This window comes from Corvus cornix, chromosome 8 (genome assembly GCF_000738735.6).
Source record: "Corvus cornix cornix isolate S_Up_H32 chromosome 8, ASM73873v5, whole genome shotgun sequence".
NCBI classification, from domain to species: domain Eukaryota; kingdom Metazoa; phylum Chordata; class Aves; order Passeriformes; family Corvidae; genus Corvus; species Corvus cornix.
The window spans coordinates 5,650,239-5,670,556 of record NC_046338.1 but is presented as its reverse complement, the minus strand read 5'-3'; the positions used below and the strand labels follow the sequence as shown (position 1 = coordinate 5,670,556).

Sequence of the window (20,318 nt, the reverse complement as noted above, 5' to 3'; positions counted from 1 at the left end):
TTTTTCTTTCCTCCATCAGCAGTGCTGAGCATTTTACCAGCTGGGTCATGCAGTGTGACCTAGAGATTTTGAGGGAAAATGGGTTGTTCAGGCTTTGTTTGGCTGTGAATGAACTTCTGCAGAGGGACAAGGAGTTGGTGGGGCAGCATCCTGGGCCTCCTGAGCCCTCATCCAGGCAAAATCTGTATCTGTTCCAAAAGGGTGTGCAGAAGCACGAGCCAGAGTTTGTCCCCATAAATAGAGGAGTGTGAGCAGCTGGTTTATGAACATTTTATGTTGTCAATTCTCATGTTTACTATAATCTGGATTTCACAATTAACACCTTGCATTGACCTGGTCCTTTGCCATTATTGCTGCCTTTGTTTTCCCTCTTCTCTCACACAGTGTGTAGCAGGTGGAAACCCTTCAGGTGTTGATACAGAGTCAAGAGAGTACTGAAGTGGCTCTGCAATGACTTTCATGGGACCATACTCTGTCTGGGAAAACAGAAAAACCTTGTGGAAACCAAGGCTCAGGTCAGATCCATCCCTGCCCAGAGCTGTGACTTACTCCAGGGAGAGAGTTGCTCTTGTTCCTGGTGAATGACTACTTGTTTCTGCAAACAAACGTAAGGTTGAGGATGTTTCCCTTAATGAATGTACTGAGAAATTGAATCAGAATTTTTGAATCAACCGCAGAAATTTCAGTAAATTGGATCTGCTTTTTTTACAGTGCTGAATCAAAATGTCAAAGCAGCACAACTCAGTTATAGGAGAGGAAATAAAACAACATGCCGAATATCAGCAAGTTATTTCAAATTGCCAATGCCATAACTACCTGTGGGAAATGAGAACAAACAAGGCCAAGATTCAGCCGTGGGAAAATTGGCTCAGAGCAACTTGTTTGCAAAGTTTCAAAACTCAGTTTTGCACCCCATCTGAGCTTTATAGACTGGCTGCACCCTTCAGTTACTGGTTTTGCTAAAGAGATGTTTTAGCTGTAAAGAAGTGAGGCAAAATAGTGGAAGAATCAGTATTTGTGCATTTTTTAAAAAGGTAAAGGAATTTGTTGTTCTTTCAGTCCAGTGTTGGTTTTCGTTTTGTCGTTTTAAAAAAAGATCCCAAAATCCTTTCTCCAGAGGAGAAAATAATGCAGCTGGGAAATTTTTCTTTGCATTTTTAAGCAGAGATGATTCCTTATTTTAATGATGTTGAGAGACATGGTGCAGTGACTTCAATGTCACATGAGATTGTATCTGTTTCATATGGCATGAAAAGCCAGAAATTGCAAGTGAAACATGGCTTTATTCATGATGAAGGCAACAAATTCAGAATCTCTCCACAACTAACAGGTAACTCCAAGAAATAGATTATGCATTCATGCAATACATGTTTTTTAAAAAATAATAACAGTTTGAGCTACAGTTGGGAAAGCAAGTGCTGTAGTTGTTGGCTCTCATGACTAAGCGTACAGATCACCTCTGAGCAATACGTTTCTTCTAAGGTACAAGTTATTACAGCCTGTAATTTGTGAACATTTTGTATTTTTTATTTTCTCCATTGCCACAGGAAGGCAGGAGCTGGGAAAGCAAAGGTCATGAGGACTGGTTAAATCTTTTGGATAAAAAAATTGTGAAGTGGTAACTTGTCCTGCAGGTCCTCCCCTCTGCCCCTGAGGATGAACATACTGAGCCTGAGCCCAAGCTGCTGGTACAGCTGGTACAACACCACTGTGGTAAAACTGTGGCTTCCTTCAAGCTTTGATGAGTGTTTGGGTTTGTGGTTTTGGCTCTGCCTATTCCCTTTGCTGCTGATTAGCATTTTAATGGGTCACAGTTGGCGTCAAGATGCCTCTAATACGTCACAACTGGAGAGCTTGTTCCACTTGAGGAAAATAATATTCCTTGCAGGTTATCAACAGGCAGTGTTTCATATCTATCAGCTTGGCAACAGCAGGTGATGTGAGGATCCTGAAGAATACTCAGTGGTAGCATGTAATAAAATCAAATAAAGTAATTTTCTAAGTTATTCAGAATATCACAATATCTTAAATAATAATAATAATAAATAAGTTGTAAAGCACCGAGCAGTCAGTCCGTAGTGTTAGACAAGGGATGTGAAATAATACTTTAACTCACCAGTTAACTGTTAATTATGAGCCAGCCAAAAATGAAACCATCACAAAACATGATGTCCTGTGCAGCTGCTTTTGGGAATAGCATAAGGAAGCATAAGATATCCCAGGACAGAGAAAAATGAAAGTGCAAATTCTGTTTCAGTGATATAACGGGACTAAATTAAATCTCTAAGTTGCTCTTGGGGAATTCAAACACCCACAGAAGGAATTTACTGGCAGATCACTGGGCTGTATCTGAGCAGTACTCAGCATGCATTGCTTATCCCACATGATAACATACAGGGAAATGGAAATAGACAGGAGCAACAAGCATGAACAGTAGCAAAAGATGGAGTTAGAAAGGACTCGGAGAACAGAAGGCCTGTAGAAGGCGTTGTTCTGTCTGGTCATTTACACTACAGATAAAATGTTTGAATTTGTCTGGCTATGTCCTGTCAAGGACACTGGGCAATAGACAGCAATGTCCAGCTTCATCACAACCTGCAAAAAATCTGTGGCTCAGGCTTGTTTGGGCTAAACTGTGAGGTGCAATGCCAAGGATAGACTGTTTTCCTGTGTTGTTTGAAAAGCCCACAAAGAAAGAGTAAAGGAAGGACCAGGTAAGACAAAGCCATTCTCCACCCAGGGCTTACTGATCCAGAGGGGATGCAGATATGCTGCTGTAGCAAAGAATTCAGTGACGTTGTTTTCATGTTTTCTTCTGCAGCTGCCAGAATTCAGGCTGCCCTGATCAGCAGTGCTGCAGAACAGTCACCCTGTGACTCTCTGGAATGGTAGGTCACCCAGGAGCATGACACTGGCAGGTGCTCACATCCAGACCTTTACACACTCCTGTACTTTTTCTAGTGTCAGCAGAGATGTGAGAGAAAGATTTTTGGGAAAGTTATTTTCAGCCTTCCAGATTTCAAATTCTTCTTGTTCCTGCCTCAGGAGAAAACGGTGTTTGTGCAGGTTTCAAGTCTCACAGTGTAAGATGATTCAGGGAAAAGTATTTGAAGTTTTGGCTTCTGGGTCCTACGTCCCCTAACATTTGCACTGTTCCAATTTGTTCTTCTCTTTCAGGAACACTGTGTTCAGTTCAGTACTTAAAACTCTGGGGTTTGGCTGGAAAATATTAGACTAAACCCTGGTAACTTTCAGAATCTAAGATCATCTGAATATTTATAAGGTATGTCTTGAAACAGGTTTGGAATATAAATATTTTAACAAAAGTTTGTGTAACACATAGCCTTTCCAGTCTAAGGACTAGGAAAAGTAGAATCCTCCAGTATTAAAGACACATGACAGCCTTTTATAGAATAAATCTTTAGGAGGCAGGAATGCTATACATGCTTAAGAAAGAAATGGAAGGAAACACCCAGAAGCCCACATTTCTCTGGCAGTTAAGGAGCAGACTTCACATATCATTAAGCATAAATTGAGCCTGACAATTAGATCTGTGGTTACCCCTTATTTCGTGCTAATGAGAAACATAAGTTAAAAAACCCCCAGTATTTCTTAATGAAGCAAAAATATCATCACAATCTTTGTTGCTTATTTAAGCACAAGGAAATACAGTAGTTTCATGGTGCAGTTACATTATTAGAGACAATTTAAATGTAATTTTATTTCTCAATAGAACATAATTAATACATATCTAATATACCAAGAATGTTGTTGGATCTTGTACTAATTTCATGTGAATATAGACTTTTGTGACACTGCTGTCACAGGTGCTGCTTTGAGGGGAGGCAGTTGCTCTTCAGCTGCCAAGGCCCTGTAGCTGCAGGTTCCACTTTTCCTCTGTTGATTCCCTTTCTGCTGCATCCCTGCAGATGCTATCTATAAAGCTGGATCTCTCAGGAAAGATCAATAAGCAAGTCACCAGTGCATTAGGCAGGGTGGTGTGACAAGAGAGAGCTGCTCTTCCCCACACAGCAGCACCCATCTCCAGCCAGTCACAGATTTGCTGTCAAGCGTGAGAAGGAGAGAACTAAACCCTCAATAAATTTGTTCAGACATTTTTATTTTCTGTGTACTGGGGCTGAACAAAATACTTAAGGACTTCCAGGCAAGCATTGCATGCCCCAGCCAAAGTAATTTCCTCCCTTTTCCATAGCATTTTCAGCAGCAAAAAGTAATGAGAAATTCTTGTCTACTGTGATTTTCAACCACATCTATTCAGTCTTCCAGAACTGAATGGTTTAGCTGGATGCTGGGATATCAGAGTAAAAGTCTCTTCATCCATCCGTGCTCTGAGACCAGCCACAGTGGGCTTCTGCTTCCATTGGGACCTCCTGTAATATCCATCAAACATTTTTCAAGACTGTGTTTAAACTCCTTGGAAAGTACACACTTGACTCACCCCTGGACGATGCTGTGTGAGTCAAGAGAGCTTTTATCAGGTCAGAGCTAAAAGCAAAAGGTGCCTGATGCTGCCCTCGCACACACTGATGAAATTGAGTCTTTCAGAGCCCCTGGTGTGAATGGCTCCAGCCAATATCAGAATTAGGTCTTGAGTCTTAACTACATATTGTGGTCCTTCTAAATTAGTCAGTTTTCTGTCTTGTGTGCTTTATTTTCTCAAATAAATTGTAGCATGCACTGTGGGTATGCATCAAAGTTTGGGCCAGAATGTTTACTCTGTTGTGCTTGGTCCTACATAGCCCCTTTCCCCACACTTCTTTTTCCAGCTCTTTGAGTAGACAGAGAAAGGTCTGTAGGTTTTTTTACAAATCCACTGAGCTAAGATTTTTTGGGGAGAGGGAAAACAGAGTTACTTGAAGTACTTTTATAAAAAGGAATAGTATTTTTGTCACCAATGTTTGATTTGTCTACCACTGTTGCAGACCCAAAGTCCCATAATTTACAGGGAATGTAGAGTTACATTTTTCATTTTTTCATTGTGTCATATTTTCATTCAAAACCTCCTATTCATCCAAGGACATCCTAAGTACCTCGTTGAAACTTGAAAGTACCTAAGCGAACATGCAGAAGGAGAGGTCTGCTGTGATATCCACGGTATGCAGGTGTTTCACTGCAGTTGACTTGGGTGGCATTAGCACTGAGATGCCTTGAGACAGCCTTAGGTGCTTACCTGCGTCCTTCCTGCCTCAAGGACTTCTTCAAAAACTCATCATGGGAAATCAGGGGAAGATAAAGTTCCTCTAGAAGCTTGAAAAACAGAATGTGAACACTTCTTTTCAAAGCTGCTTTGGTTGTTTTTCTGTGGCCCAGACTCCTCGGTTTCAACCAGGAGTGAGTGGCTGTAGATGTGCTGCGGTGGTAACGTTTAGTAGTCAAGTACTGTCTGTTCCAAATTGCTTTGCTCCTGAACCCAGTTATGGTTGCTAAGTGACAAAAACCTAATTGTCTTTCATGACTTTGACTAAGCCAAGCATTTAAAAGCAAGAAAGTGAAGTGCTAAGGACAATGCAGCTCTCCTGCTGTCCTTATAACAAGGCAGGGTTTGGACTGATCTGTTTTCCAGGGCAGACAAAGGTGTTTGTTTGCTGTTCTTCTCCACTGACTTTATTATTCCCGAAAGTATTGTAGAGAATTACATTAATTTCTATGGTAATTGTAACACAAAGCAATTACTTTCAGCAAACAGCAATTACTTCACCTTCCCAAATTTGTTTGTGGCCACACCTGGCCTTAATCCTAGATTTATAACAAACATTTTTTCTGGAAATTAAAAAAGGAAAGATATTGCATGCTCTTTCATGGGGAGGGTGTGCAAATCTGCAGGTTAGGGATCTTATCCACAGTCAAACACCAAGGATATAAACAGATACTTAAAAATCTCATTACTTTTGTAAGCATCTCATGTAATCACCTCATCAGGGCTGGCTTAGGACTGCTTTTAATTGTGATTGGTAGCTTGCTGTAGACAAAAATATAACATACTTGTGAAAAGGGAGTAAAGTAAAGTAAAAGCTGGAACCAACTTGGTTCCACTTAAAATAATCCATATTGTTGTTCTTACTTTCCTATCTAAGGACTTTAAAGAAGGCACCTATGTGAATATAGATTTAGAAGATATTAGGATAAAAAACATCACAGGGCATGTGTTTGCTGTGTTAACATATGATTGTTACTAGGCAAACTGATGAAATACTGTGGCATTAACAGTACTAAAGTGTTATTGAATGCCTCACAAAGGCATTAAATTATATCTAAAGATCAAATTCTGTAAGTTAATTATGTGTATAATTGTTCTCCCCTGTGTTTCTTCTGTTTTTTAAGCAGTGCCTCTTACCCAGTAGTACTTTACAAACTGGTTTGGCTTTTTTAATCCTCTGTTCCTGACCCAGGTTAAAAACTTTGGTTGATAAACAGCTCCAGTGGTGTTTGCTATTCAAAGCAGCATTCCTCAACATCACTAATATTCATTAAACCCGTCAGAATGAGAACCCCCCAAACTACTAATAACCAAGGTGCTCTGCTGTTCACATAAGTAAACTGAAAAATGTTTAGTCCTTGGTTTTACTTGGAAAGATGGCATTTTCTGCTCTGTTTGTGCTATTCAGTGCAAGGCCAGCCCTGGAAAATACCCAGGGGCACATTAGCAGGGGATTTTGCCTGGCCAGGATGAAGGTGGAAGTGGAGGATCGATAAGAAGCGATGCCCCGTTTCCCACCTATCTTCCACGTTTAGAAGTGTTCTCCAGGGACTGCAGAGCAGTACAATCCATAGCTGAGGGCTGGAGTCAGCACAGCAGGCTAAGGAAAATGAAAGGAAGCTCCCACTAAGTGGGCTCACTAAAATTTTCCGTATACATGTGGTCCCCCAGGTTTGGTTTGCCGTGGCAAAAGTACATCCCAAATCCGTAAGATTTATTTCATCCTTGTAGCAACTCTATTTTCTCTGGAGACAGATCTCTACAGTGTTAAAGAATGTTGATATTTTCCAGTGCTCCTTATTTCTAGTGTAATGATTTATGGTCCTGGGCCTGATAGGCAGAATAAGTAGATTCCCTGGGGGTTTTCTTGATGGGAACATTTGCCAAGCCCTGAGCAGCACAACTCATAACAGCGCATTAAGGCCATATTTGCTTTTAATCTCTGCTTCGCTCCGTGTGTGCTTTGGCAATTTGGAGGAATAATTGATGTTACCTTGAATCCTATGGTCTGCCTACACTTTTTTATGAGCAGATGTGATCTCACTCTGTGCTTGCTACAAAAATACCATCTCCAAACAACGCGTTACCAAAGCCCTGAGTCTGTGCTGATATCTGCATTTGCTCAGCTTCAGGACTGGGCTGTATAGCTCACAGCCAGCCTGAAACACAGGCTGGGAGAGCTCAGGAGAGAGCAGGAGAAGAGAAAAGAAAGGTGAACTAGTCTTCAAGAAGTTCAAGTAAGGTTTATAACACAGATTGTAGCCTACTTCTCCATCAGACCATGTGAATTAAGCACTTTGCTTTATCTCCAGATACCTGGATGTAATTAAGAATCTTGCTTAGTGTGAATTAATGTGATTGGAATCAGAATTTTGCTTGCTACGTGCTTTCTTTAAATGAAATATAACCTAATTATGCATACCAATTATCAAGGAAAGTGTATCATAATTCGCCCAGCACAATTCCAGAATATAGTCCCAATGGCTGTGTTTGGGATAGTACAATGCTGCCAGTTTGAACACCATGTGATTTTTAAGTGATGCAAAAAGTATGTGAACTGCCGTTGTACACATCTTGTCTTCCAATACCCAGTTTTCAAATAGCAGTTCAGTTTTCCAGCTTTATTTATGTGGCTCAGAAGGGCAAAGAACTGAACTAAAACAGTTTTTCCAGAAAAGACATTTCATTAAAAACTGACATTCAGGCACTAAAGAATTCCCCAGTGGCCAAATGAAAACTGGAGAGTGCTGAGGGATATTAATGATGTGCTAAGCCATATCTGCCTTTGCCTTCCAAATTAGAAACAATCAGAATTAGCAGAGAAAAAAATTGCTTCAGTCAAATCAAGTTTTAAGAGATACAAAATTGTTGTAGAGTGAGGTAAATTCATGGGGAATGTGAAGGGCAGCTGGAAATGTGAATTAATCAGCAGTATGGATATGGAGATCATGAAAGCCATATTGTTCAACAAAATTGTAACAATGTTGTTTTATTCTTCTTCCCAGACAATTAAAAAATTGGATTGTCTGTCTATTTTACCACTGAGTACAAAGCTGAAAGACCTATTCTGATGTGCCAGAGGATTACAAGAGAAGGCATCCAAGTGTACAGCCTGGGCACTGCCACTGCCTTATGCACACTGACCACAGAGAGCTGCTCTCCTGTTGCCTCCCTCAATACACTGGGCCACTGGCTCTTGGCACCTAAATTCTCCATGTTTGCTTGGATTTTTGATGAACATTGTAGTCTTCATCATCAGGATGAAATAAAGAACTTGAAACACAAATAATGGGTAAGCTACTGTATCTGGTATTTCAGAGTGAGACAGAGAGTAGGCTACTTTATTCCTGAATTTATAAAAGCAGCTCTAATTAACAGGATTTTAATGGATCTGCCAGATTATGTACAGACCATGTGCAGTCCTCCTATGGAACTGGCCCAGTACCATCCAAAGGGAAAGACAGAGCTGTTGCAAGTTATGCTCAAAATGTGACCATCTTTTTTTGTAATGTTGGGCATAACATTCTTATCCAGAGGCACAAGAAGGCTTGTGATGGTGGATGACTACATCCACTGGAACGAACATCTGACTCTGATCCTTTCAGATAAACCAGAGTCTTACTGGAAGAAGAAAGCATATCGTTTCAGTAGCCAAACAGTATAAATTATAATAAATTATAATAAATTATCCTTTGAACAAGCTACTGATCCTCAATGTGTATACGTACATTTTGGGAATAAGGGAATTTTAAAAATGCTTCCTAAGTGTATATCAAGACTCCACCAAAGTGCTTTCATCTTCATTTTATGTGATGCAAATTTAATTCTCTTTTGCTACTCATATTCCCAGTTTAAGTGAATCAAAAAACAACTTAGACTTTTTAAAATGATAGTATTAGCATGAAGAACAATAGACATCTTTCTTCTGGAATTATGGGAAAGCTGCAACAAAAATTTCTTTAAAGAAAAGCCATAAATGCCATTAATCTAAATTACCAGGGAGCAGATTCAGAGGCTAGCTGACAAATCCTTTGTTGTTATAAAATAAAGCATCCTTTTATGCAAATGAGCATCAGTGGTACTCGGATAGGTAAGGACACATTAAGAAGCTTAGGATCCAAGTTCATTATTCCAGTTTCCTTAGCATGATTTCTGTGACTTTTAGTTATTTCATCCTGTCCATGTGGTAACTTCATTATACATTTCTGGTCCCAGTCTCTTCCAGGTCCCCTTGTCTCACCGCCTTCTTTTGACATCAGGCTTGCACCAGCCATGGTACTTAAGCAGCGTATCTTCTCTCCCTCCCTCCCATCACAGCCCATGGGCTTCTAGCACCACTCACCTGTGCTCCTATAAGGTGGAATCATACACTGTTCAAGATTTTAAAAAATTAAATATGAACTAAGCTAGTTTTCAGTTTACATCAGCCATAATCCCCCACCCAGTCCATTCCTCCTAACCCAAACCCTGCTGTACAAGCAAAATAGGTACAAGACAGAAAATATGTGTAAAAGGCAGTGTTTCTCCCAGCATCAGGTGTGGACTATAATACATGGCTTTCCATTCAGGATTCCTCTGAGAGTCCTGCAAGGCTACTGCAGTTAACAACTGCTGCTACAATTAGTCTCTCAATTTTAAAAGAGTAGTGTTTTTCTCCTTCATTGCTAGTTGGTGGAAATGGTGTTAATTGATAGTCCTGCAGTCTGCAGTTCTAGTTAAGGATTGCTATGGATTGTCACAGGAGCAGAGCGCTGGACAGGAGTAGGGTTCAGTCTGTTTCTCTTGTTAAAAGCAAAAGCCAGTCAAGAGAAAAAACAGCCCAACATGAGTTTTATACTGCAGTGTAGACTGGTGGAGCAGGAGATGTTCTTTCAGACTAGTAATCGAGGAAGGGCAAGGACAAAGGTAAACTTCTTGGCAGCATGCCTGTGCATAGTTCAGTATCCATTTCAAACATCAGGACTGCTGAATTCAGTATTGCTGAATTTCCATCCTGAACCCATGCAAAGGTTTAGTTCAGTCCAGCAGATACCTCAGCCTGCCCACTGCCAGGTGCTTTGCAGAAAGAAGCCTAAACAAAACAGTACTAGAGGGCTAGGGAAGAATAACCATGTGCCAATGAATGGGGGAAGGAAGTTTCTTTAATCTTCCTGGATTTTTCCTGAAAGCAAGAGTTCTTGCATATGTCTTGTAAAACCAAGCAGATCTTCTAAAAGCAAAGCAAAGCAGATACAGCTGCAAAGGGTACATTTGCCTCACTTCTTAGCAATCTAAATATTAACTGAATTCAGCTATTTTTCCTCACTTCTCCTGTAGCCAGTGGAAATAATAGACAGCAACCAGCACCTGGCTATTCCTACTGGCCCAGGAGAGAGGTTCCAGCCTGCAGCAACATATGTTCCTGCTATTTGCTGTTGGAAGGGATGCAGCTGGCTGTCTTGGAGTAGAGATCAGCCTTTCAGATATTTATAGGCAGGAGAGAGGGATCCCGAATGGCAAGACTGTGTGAAAAGCAGAGAGATCCTTAAAGAGTTTTGTCCATCTCTCACAGTTTCCACAAATGTTCATGGAAAATATCAACTGCAGATAACTCATAGTTTGATTAATAAACTGTATTGATCCTACCTCAGCAGAAAACAGAGAAGCAGATATTCATTGATACTGACACAAGTAAGAAAGGATCCAAAATTGCCCATTATGAAAGCTGCTGGTAGCTTTGCCTCAGGATGCTCTCTTTGCTCCTACAGCTCTCCAACAAATCCTCTAACATTTGCAGAGTACTAGGATGGAGGTGAGTCTGGTACATGAGCCCATCTCTAACTGAGAGTAGCAGGGTGGAGGCATTTAATATTTAGTCATAAGTAGGGTGTGACATCCTAGCAGAGCTGTGGATGGCACCCCTGCATAGAATTACAGAACCATTTAGGTTGGAAAAGACCTTTACGGTCATCAAATCCAACCACTGACCCAACACTGCCAAGTCCACCCCTAAACCATGTCCCTAAGTGCAACATCTGCTCATCTTTCATGAAAATCTATTGATGAGGAGTTGATTCAGACATTGCATTGATTAAACTAGTCTGAATGGAAGAAATGCACTAAACTATTTATTCATTTCTGAAGCACATGCTATAGGGGAAAAAACCAAAAAACCAACAACAAATAAGAGAACCAGCTAATTTTCTTAGAACACGAAAAGTAAAGACAAACTTGCTTGATTGCCTATTCCTGTGAAGTGTCTCTCTTCTTATCTGGAAATGGTTTGAACATGTCAGGAGTTTAGGATGCTTTAAGGAGTGGCTAGGAAATGCAAAGAGTGTGTAAAAAGTAGTGTAATGATCTGCTTGAACAAGGAATATTTTGTTTTCTGACAGAGATTCTGCTCTGAGTTTGATGAGAGCAAAGCTGTCCTCCTTCACAGGGTTTCTTTTACTAGCTCTTATCCATGGCAAATGGACATTTTAATTTATAGCTGCATATTACACTTATTCTTACACACCATTTGCAGTTTTCAGTGCTTCTCATTGGCAATTATTTCTCTTAAAAGGAAAAGATCGAGCAAATTAGTGGACAGCATTCACCATGAATCCTTCCTTCTTTTCCTTTAGGATATTCCTGAAGTGCAAATGCTGAGAACAAGAAATGGTTTAATACTGTTTAAATAGCTGTCTGTGTCAGGGTTAATTAGATTCCATCAGGTAGCCATATATTCCTAGAGAGAAAATTTTTGAGTAAAGACATCTGGCTTGGATTTTGGAGCACAAAGACAAGTAATATCACAGAATAAAAAATTGGTAGCTGATGTGGGCTTCCTTCCCAGCCATATTTGATTCTTGCATTTAAAATGCATTGAGTTTGTCTTTTCTGAAGGCTGAATTCTGACTTGAAGCACAATGTGAGCCAGTCAGAGACTGGGTTTGAATGAGGTGGGGGGATCAGCATCCATTGTATAGTTTGTGGACCCTGACTGAAACTATCACTTTGTCTTGAACAATTCAAGATTTGAAGCAAGCAAATTATTTTCTAAAGCCCAGGATGAAAATGGGTCATGGGTTTAGCACAAAGCCTAATCTCAAAGAGGCAGCATCGTGAACAAGGGTAATCACACTGCGATGAAATCTGAGCTGATGGGACAGGTTATCTCTGCAAAACCTTGCTGCTCTGAACGACATGGCCACCTTAGCTCTGCAGGCCAGCATCTCTTCCTCTCAGATGATGTAATTCCATCATAATCCGAAATCCTGGTGTTGTGTAACAGCATAATTGCGTGCAGGAGGGAGCAGAGGGGCTGTCAATTTGAGACAGGGAGTGCAGCACTCATGGGACTCAAGCAAGAGCAGGCCTGGGAAGGCACCTTGGCTGTTCTCAGCCCTTCTCAAGCTTCTCTTCTTCACTGTGGGGGAAGAAGATATGTTTTCCATGTGGGACAGGAGATAAACCAGAGAAAGGAATCATATCATAGAATCACAGATTCTTTAGGTTGGAAAGGACTTTAAGGATCATTTCATTCCACCCCCTGCTATGGGCAGGGACACCTTCCGCTATCCCAGGTTGCTCCAAGGCCCATCCTGCCCAGCCTTGGACATTCCAGGGATGGGGCAGCCACAGCTTCTCTGGGCAACCTGTGCCAGGGCCTCACCACCCTCACAGGGAAGAATTTATTCCTAATATCTAATCTAAATCTGCCTATTATTTAAAGCCTTCCTGGAGAGTCCATGTGTGCATGTACAGGCACATTATATTTCAAGAATACTCCCACTGACACATCCTTCCTTAGCATTGAGATGTCCCATCTTGGCATGTCCAAAGAGCGAATGTTTTATGCAGGATGAGCTCTTCACTGAGACCTTGAAATACTCAAAACTGTAGGCTGAAGGTGAATGAGGAGGAGTCATAGGCTTTACTACAGTGGGAAGTAAAATACTCTAGCTTAGTCAAACAGGGCCTCTGTCTGGCCAACCGCAAGGCCAAATCTATAAATTCCAGGTGATGTGAGAAGTTGTTTTTCTTCCGTAATATTTTTTCCTTCCCTGGTTGCACACTTTTAATCAGTTTGTTAGGAAAATGCTCCTTGACCAACAAAACACTGCTGAACTGGTATGTTTTAGCATCCTTCAGTGACAAGAATTGCCATTTTGCAAGTCACCCACCAGAGTCATCCTGGGAGGAAGCAGCTTTAGCTGGAGGTTGGAAGAGTGAGACAGGAAGCTGCTGTGATGTAGAGGGATGCAGGAAGAGCTACTCAGTAGTTATGGAGGGATTAGTCTCTTGAGTAAACCCAGTCTTAAATGGCTGTGGGACTTCCATGGAAGGGCACTTCAACTCCCATCTGCATAAGCAGGAAAAAAGTCACCTCCCCTTGACTGAAGGTCATGTCCAGCAGAATGTTATTATCAAGTTCTTATTTCTGGAAAAGAAAAGCAAATTGGATTTCACAACTCAATTTTAGTCTGATGCATGCCTTCCAAAACTAGGGAAAAACAATCCCAAACTAAGGATTTCAATTACAAGAACCTCTGCAAATTCTCGTTTTCCCTTTGCACCTTTGCTCCCAAACCGAGCTGAGCACTGATAGATCATTCAGATGGTGTCTGTGATTCTGGCCCTGCAACGTTTTGAAGAGAAGTGCAGCAATTTTCTATGTCAGACTGTGATGCAGTATAAAAAGGCTATTTCTGTAAGATTATTTCAGCTGAAGTACTTGTGCACTGCTCATGCAGCCTCAGCTAGAAAATCATGCCACATCATGGAAAGTTTCTAAGTGAAGGCAAACTGTTCTAAAGGCAAACACCAAGGTGTTTTGGACAGGTGTGGCAATACAACCACCAGCTGTGCTTGGAGACAGATCAGATGGAAACACTCTGAGATGGACAAATGAGAAATCATGATAGTGTTGGGACTAATCCAAATTCCGGCATCAAAAACCTGTGGAAATGGGGATTGACTACTAGAGTAGTTGCAAAGGAGGAACCAGTTCCTTATGAGTTGTGCTTTGGAAAACACACATATAGTAATAAGCACAGGAAATAAATGAGGTCTGGAAAGAAGCACTGAGGGAGGTTTCCAGGTTTTAGAATGCAAAACCTACTTGCTGCCTCAGTTGGATGAGTACATGCAGCATATTTAATCTGAAAATATTCCCAGAACTTCTTTGCTGCAGACAGAATTTGCTCAAATGAGTAAAGAAATACATTTAATTCTTTGAATCTCAAAGGTTTGTTTTGTTTGCCGCAGATGTCACCCACAGCAAACATTTTAAATTAATGGCTCTCTAGCAGTGATGTTACCTTTCTCACTTGCCTGACTTTGAGGACAGCTAATTTCTGTGTTTATCTGTTCTACTTGGGATGCACATGATGTGCTAATGAAGAGAGAGAGAACAATAATGTTGCTCAGCACTTATACAGCATTCATTCCATTTTACTGCATAAATATTAATTGTGAATCTTCACAAAAGCCCCCGGGAATAGATTAATACTATTATCTTTCTATTTAGGGAAATAGAAGCAGAGGTGAAAGACTATGAAAAGGAAACAGAAGTGCACAGATGTACTTTTCTAAGCTTTTTATAGTTTATGAAAGAGACCTGTAGATGTTGTTTATAAATCTGATTACAGTTTATATTAAGGTGTTATAGGAATAGTAAATCTTGCCTTCCTCCCTCTTTCCTGGGAACCTGACAAATGAGGACCAGAAACATCCTTAGAATGTAACCAAAAGATGAGAAAGTTACACTATCAGGGAGGATTTTTCTTCCAAATATTTTATTTCAACAGTCACTGAAGATAGTAGAGACTTGGAAACAGAATGAATAAAAGTCACTTAAACCAGTTTGGCACCACTTCCCTGCCAGGCTGCTTTCTCCAGAGGTAATAAATCCTCCATGCCCTGCCCTGCTGCAGTGATGTCTGGGCTGCTTTTGTGTCACTGCAGGTCCCCACACCACAGTCCTTGCACCTGTCTCTTGAACCTAAAATGGACAAGAAAAAGGACACCTTGTTTTGGACAGATGATAAGCACAGGCTGTTCTATCATCCAGCTTATGAAAAGCTCTCCAGGACTTCTTCAGTAGCATTGAATATATTTAGTTCCAAAGAGCAGAAATTAATCTCTTCAACAATTAAGGCACTTGATTCTATGATAGCATTACTATCCTTGAAGAAACACAATGCATAAATGGTTTTTACTGTTTGTATTCCTTGAAAGATGCATTTGTCCTTTCAAAACAGACATTACGTTCTCAAAATCCATATCCAATTGAAAAGCCTCCCACTGCCTCCATGCAGGTGTGGATGTTTTCTGATTACTGCTAATCAAACTTCAGGGTTGCTGCTTCTCCCATGCAAGGGAGAGCAGGATAAACTCATGTTAATGAAACAGAGGAAGCAATGTTAGTCTCAGGAATTAAAACAGATGGGTTTATCTGACTTCCACTGAGTTTGCAGAGAGGGAGAAAACATTTATTTTATATAGAACATGTTCAGTTAGATGCAATGTCTTTATGTAGAGAGTATATAATGAAAAATGTGTTTGTATCCTTCAGGATGGCTACTCTGCAAGCTGAGGTATGAATGTCCCCACATCAGTTTGCCTCCTCATTGTGTGAAGGGAGGTGCTGCAGCATTTTGTGGCTTAGCTTGTGAATAGCACTTGGGGCCAAAACTGCAGCACAGAAAGGCCAGGACAGGAGGCCAGAGAAACTTGATGAGTCCTGGCTTTGCACAGCAAGGCAGCGCCCAGCTTGCAGCTCTCCAGATGCTTTGTCAGCACACCTGTGTAGGGGTGAGCCTGCGTGTTTTGTCAAAGCATAGGCTTAAACATTTCAGTGGTTTATCAGAACCAGAGCTAAAGACACACTAAAGAAAACAAAGCACAGACTTTTTAGTTAGTTATGCTTGGTCTTAACAATTTTTTCAGGATTTTCTTCCAAAGTACCACAAGCTATAAGGTAACTTAAAATTTCCAAAGCTGAAAGTGATGCTGAGGACCCTGCCCTCTGCTTCGAACATCAATTCATGTTTGTACTCCAGGTTCACTGGAGTAGCGTCCTGAGTACAGAAGATTTTCCTCCCCAGAGTCTTTTCTCTGAGCTACCAGAAAATGTACAAGTAGTACTTTGACATCATAGGTAGAGCTGACTTCTTCAAATCTTCTTTGTGTTCCTTAGTTAACACATTTCTGCTTTTCTCTTCAGGACTGCCATAGGTACTTTATAGACCACATACTGTGAGAAGCAGTGGTTGTGCTGACACCTTTGTAGAGGTGTGGCTTCCAGCTTGTTGTGAACTTGGCAGTGAGTCTCTGCTGGTGGTTTTGCTGCCTGTATTAGGTAAGTGCTTTTTCTCAGTTCTTGTTCCTCACTCCACCTACTGTCTGGTACTCCTGCTGCTGCAGACATTTAATGTGCATAATACAATGTGTGACCAGAGCCACCTGGAAAGTTCCTTGTTTTCAGTAACAAAATGTAACATGTTCTCATGTAGCTGTTGCAGCAAATGTTGCAGTTAATTTCTTTTAGTGGATTTTGCCACTCTATGATGAGCAGTTGTTTGGGGCAGACAGCAGCTATGCAAATGTGCACTCCCTGGCCTAGTAGAGCCAGGGTAGTGTGTGACTCCTGTTATGTCTGTTGCCTCCTTTGAAAGAATTTTTGCTCTGAACAGCTTAATTCTTTGTACTTTTTGCTTCCTGAAGGAAAACAGTGAAATTAGTTCAAGTGGCATCCCAATAAATTTTCATTTCGGTAAATTAAACCACAAGTGATTACAAGACAGAGAGGCTGCTAGTGACTCAGGCTGTTTCTTTCGATTTATTTTTTTTTTAATTATTATTTTATTTTAACAAGGACACCTGCAAAAAGCACTGCAAATTGTTCATTTGACCCAAACAGGCCCCATTCAATCTCCTGGCAAGCAGAGGAAACACAAACCTCCTCAATGCAATTTTGTTTTCTTAAGTAAGCAAATCCAAAGTGTACTCTGTCAGTATGGGCAAACTGAACCTTGCTGCATCTTCTGGTTATTCACAGGCAAAAACCTTTCTAAACCTTTCTCTTTTTTGCAAACCTCCACGTACTTTTGGGAAAAGTGCCTTCCCAGCAGGGCCTGGTAATTGGCTGTGAGTTTCCAGGAGTCAGTAAAAGCAGGTGGGTTGGGCTGATCTCTTGTATGAACCCATCAGTTTTTGACAGAGAGGCTTAAGGCAGAGACTAGAACATATTAAAAAACTGTGGGATCCTAGCAAGTATGAAGAATATTGTTGTCTCATCACTTTGCTTTTTAATGGAGATTGCTCCCTCTAATATATGTGAACATATTGATTACTCTTTTGAGTCAATGCTAAAATGTGTTTCTGAAGCTTTGCTTTTCATTAGGCCGCATTTGTTACCGGCACCAATAAATCATAACCTTGAGCTAAATGGCAACAGTGGTCTGTTACCCACTGGTGTTCCCACTGGGGCTGTTGGTCTTTTACATCCACAGGGATCAGCCCATGGTCAGAGATCCTCCCTAAAAGCACTGCTGTACTTGGGAGGCCCATGCCAAGGGGGTTAGGAGGTACAGAGATCCTGGCAATCCTTCCTAGTGTTCGCTGGAGCTACCAAGCCAGCAGTTGGAATTTGGAATTGTGAGCTCCAAGACTTGAGGGATGCAGTGAATATTAATTCTGCTACATATACTACTGAAGCCTTTCTGGGGAAGGTGATAAGGCAGCCCTGACCTGATAAGGGCAGCTCAGAGTTTTAATGCAAAAAGGAAATGGCAGACTGTGCAAATGTGATCTGGTGTTTTATTCCATGCAAATCTAAGAGAACTGTTCAGAGAAAGTGGTTTGAGGCCTTCTGCTAAATGAGGTGCTTGAAAGAATATGAGCTGAGTCCTTGGGTCAACCAGGAGCCTTTTTTACTGAGCTGGGTGGGTGGGTGAGTTCTGTTTTCACATGGTCTTCACTGGGTTTCCTCTGATTTCCTTTGTCTGAAATGGGAATTTTTGGCTGAAATAATGACCTGTGGACCAACCTTTGCAAAGGACAATGTATCTTTCTATATTGCTTCTCATCAAACAAACCTTCAGAGGCACATTTACCAGATTAGGACTGGAAAACCATGTCAGGCTGCTTATTCAGATCAACAATTTTGGCTTTTTAGCTTTGCTTCCAAGGGAGGTGACAGAGCAGGGCTGTCTGTGCCAGCCATGGCCAGGCTGCCTTGGATTCTCTTTCCTGGGGAACTGGACCACAGCCATTGGAGAGCTTCCATTTTTCAGTAAAAGTATTTTTAATAAAATCAGGATTTAGTGCACATTATAGCGCCTCTACTAGGACAGAAGCTGGGAGCAGCAGGTTTCCACTATTTGCCTTTCCTCTAATTCCAGGTACTATTCCTCTGGCTGGGACTTCTGATCCAATCTTAGTACTGGCGTGAAAATAGCAGCATATCTCATGGCAGGTAAATCTCTTATCAATAAATAAAGCAGTTCATTTCTAGCATATTCCTGAAATGACAGCACTAACAGTAAAACCTGAAGAGCAGTTACACTTTGACACAGTTGAAAGATCAATCTGGGGTAATCCTCATCACTGGTACAAGAAGCTACTCTCATTTATTCTGCCTCTCTCATTTCAATGAACTGCATTTTTACACCTACCCTTTGCTAGTTATCTTTTCTGATGCTGAAGAATCATATCTTGTCTGTACCTCCCAGAGTGCTGAAAGGACTCTTGTTCTTCACCTGGTTGTAAACAATACCCTACTGCAGTCAGCTTGAACTAAATAAGTACTGGAGGGCCTAAGGAAGCCTTAGAGTGCCAGGGCTCCTGCTTCTGTGCTGCTGGGTTGTTCTTGTTTGCTTGCATATTGTTCTTTTACTACATTGTATTTGTGGTGGTTGAGGAAATCATAAGTTCTGTGCTGGAAAGTTTAGTAAACAGAGGAAAAAATTGCATGCAGTGGCTGAAGCCTCCGATAGAGGTTAAGCAGATCGCTCTCAGGTATAATAAATACAGATAATTCTGTCTTGAGACGGAGAAACAGACTGTAGAACTGCAAGGCCCCTTACAGCTCAGTTTCAATTTAGGTCACACAGGCTCAGCAAACTAACCTGCTAATCACCTTCCCTCTGTTCCTGAGCTAGGCAGGAACACTGCAAATTCCTGTACAACAACTAAACCCTGAGTGCAGCTCCTGCACCAGTGCTTCCCATGTTCCTCCTCCACAAGCTGCCTTCTCTGTCCTCTGAGCCTGTCTGGTGGGCAAAGCCAGCAGTCCTGCTTACAAAGATGGGATTGATCAGCCTGTGTACCAGGCATGTCCCTGAATTCTCAGATCTGGTCATATCTGTATCTGGTACGGCCACCACAGAAAACATGGGGGAAAAATAATAAAAGCAGGAGATCCTTTCTGTATTTGTGACTTTTCCTCTTTTTCTCCCAACACTAATTAGTGGTGTCCTTATTACTATGGTGTTATAAGTCACCTCATGTCCTTACCAGGTTTCCCAGCTACCTAGTGTACAACTCTTCATCCACTCAGATTTATTGCCTCATTTTCTCAGCTTCTGTCTGAGATACAATTGTTTCTGTTCCTCTGATGGACCGGTGTTCTTGCTTCCCTCTTCTACCCCTTTCATCACACTGGTCTCCAGTTTCCACAGAAATTGCAAGCCTCACCTTTCCCTTGCAATCTTGGTCCCTTGGTTGCATTTCACGACTTGGTTTGCTCCAGGCATTTAAGTAGAGAAAAAGATGTATTTGATTCCCTCCACAGAAGCATAATTTAAATGAGAGCAGCCTCAGGCTATGGGGGGACTACAGAGAGAAGGTTCTTGTTCAAAGGTCACTGTGTGGAGGCTTTAATGAAACAGAGTATCATGGAGCGCGTAACAGCAAATGAAGGCAGGACCTTGAGGTCTGGAGAGGAGACAAGATTATTCTAATTCCTCTACTGCAAAAGCAACAATGTGCTTAATATAGAAAGCCAGAAAGATTAAGAGACGCTGCTTACAGCTGGCAAGCATTAGCTGTATCTGCAGCGACCTGCCCTCCTGTTCGCATGAGGCTGGCTGTGCATGTTGTGCCTCATGAGGCACTGCTGCTGCATGTG

The 20,318-nt window shown here is 41.3% G+C and overlaps 1 long non-coding RNA gene across 1 annotated transcript; it reads left to right on the top strand.

Annotated features, from left to right (window-relative positions):
- The first annotated feature begins 7,794 nt into the window (after positions 1 to 7,794).
- Positions 7,795 to 18,666, top strand: LOC104695190. Its single transcript, XR_752814.3, has 3 exons — positions 7,795 to 8,510; positions 16,413 to 16,547; positions 18,592 to 18,666. It is a non-coding gene; the product is annotated as an uncharacterized LOC104695190 (long non-coding RNA).
- The last annotated feature ends 1,652 nt before the right edge of the window (positions 18,667 to 20,318 follow it).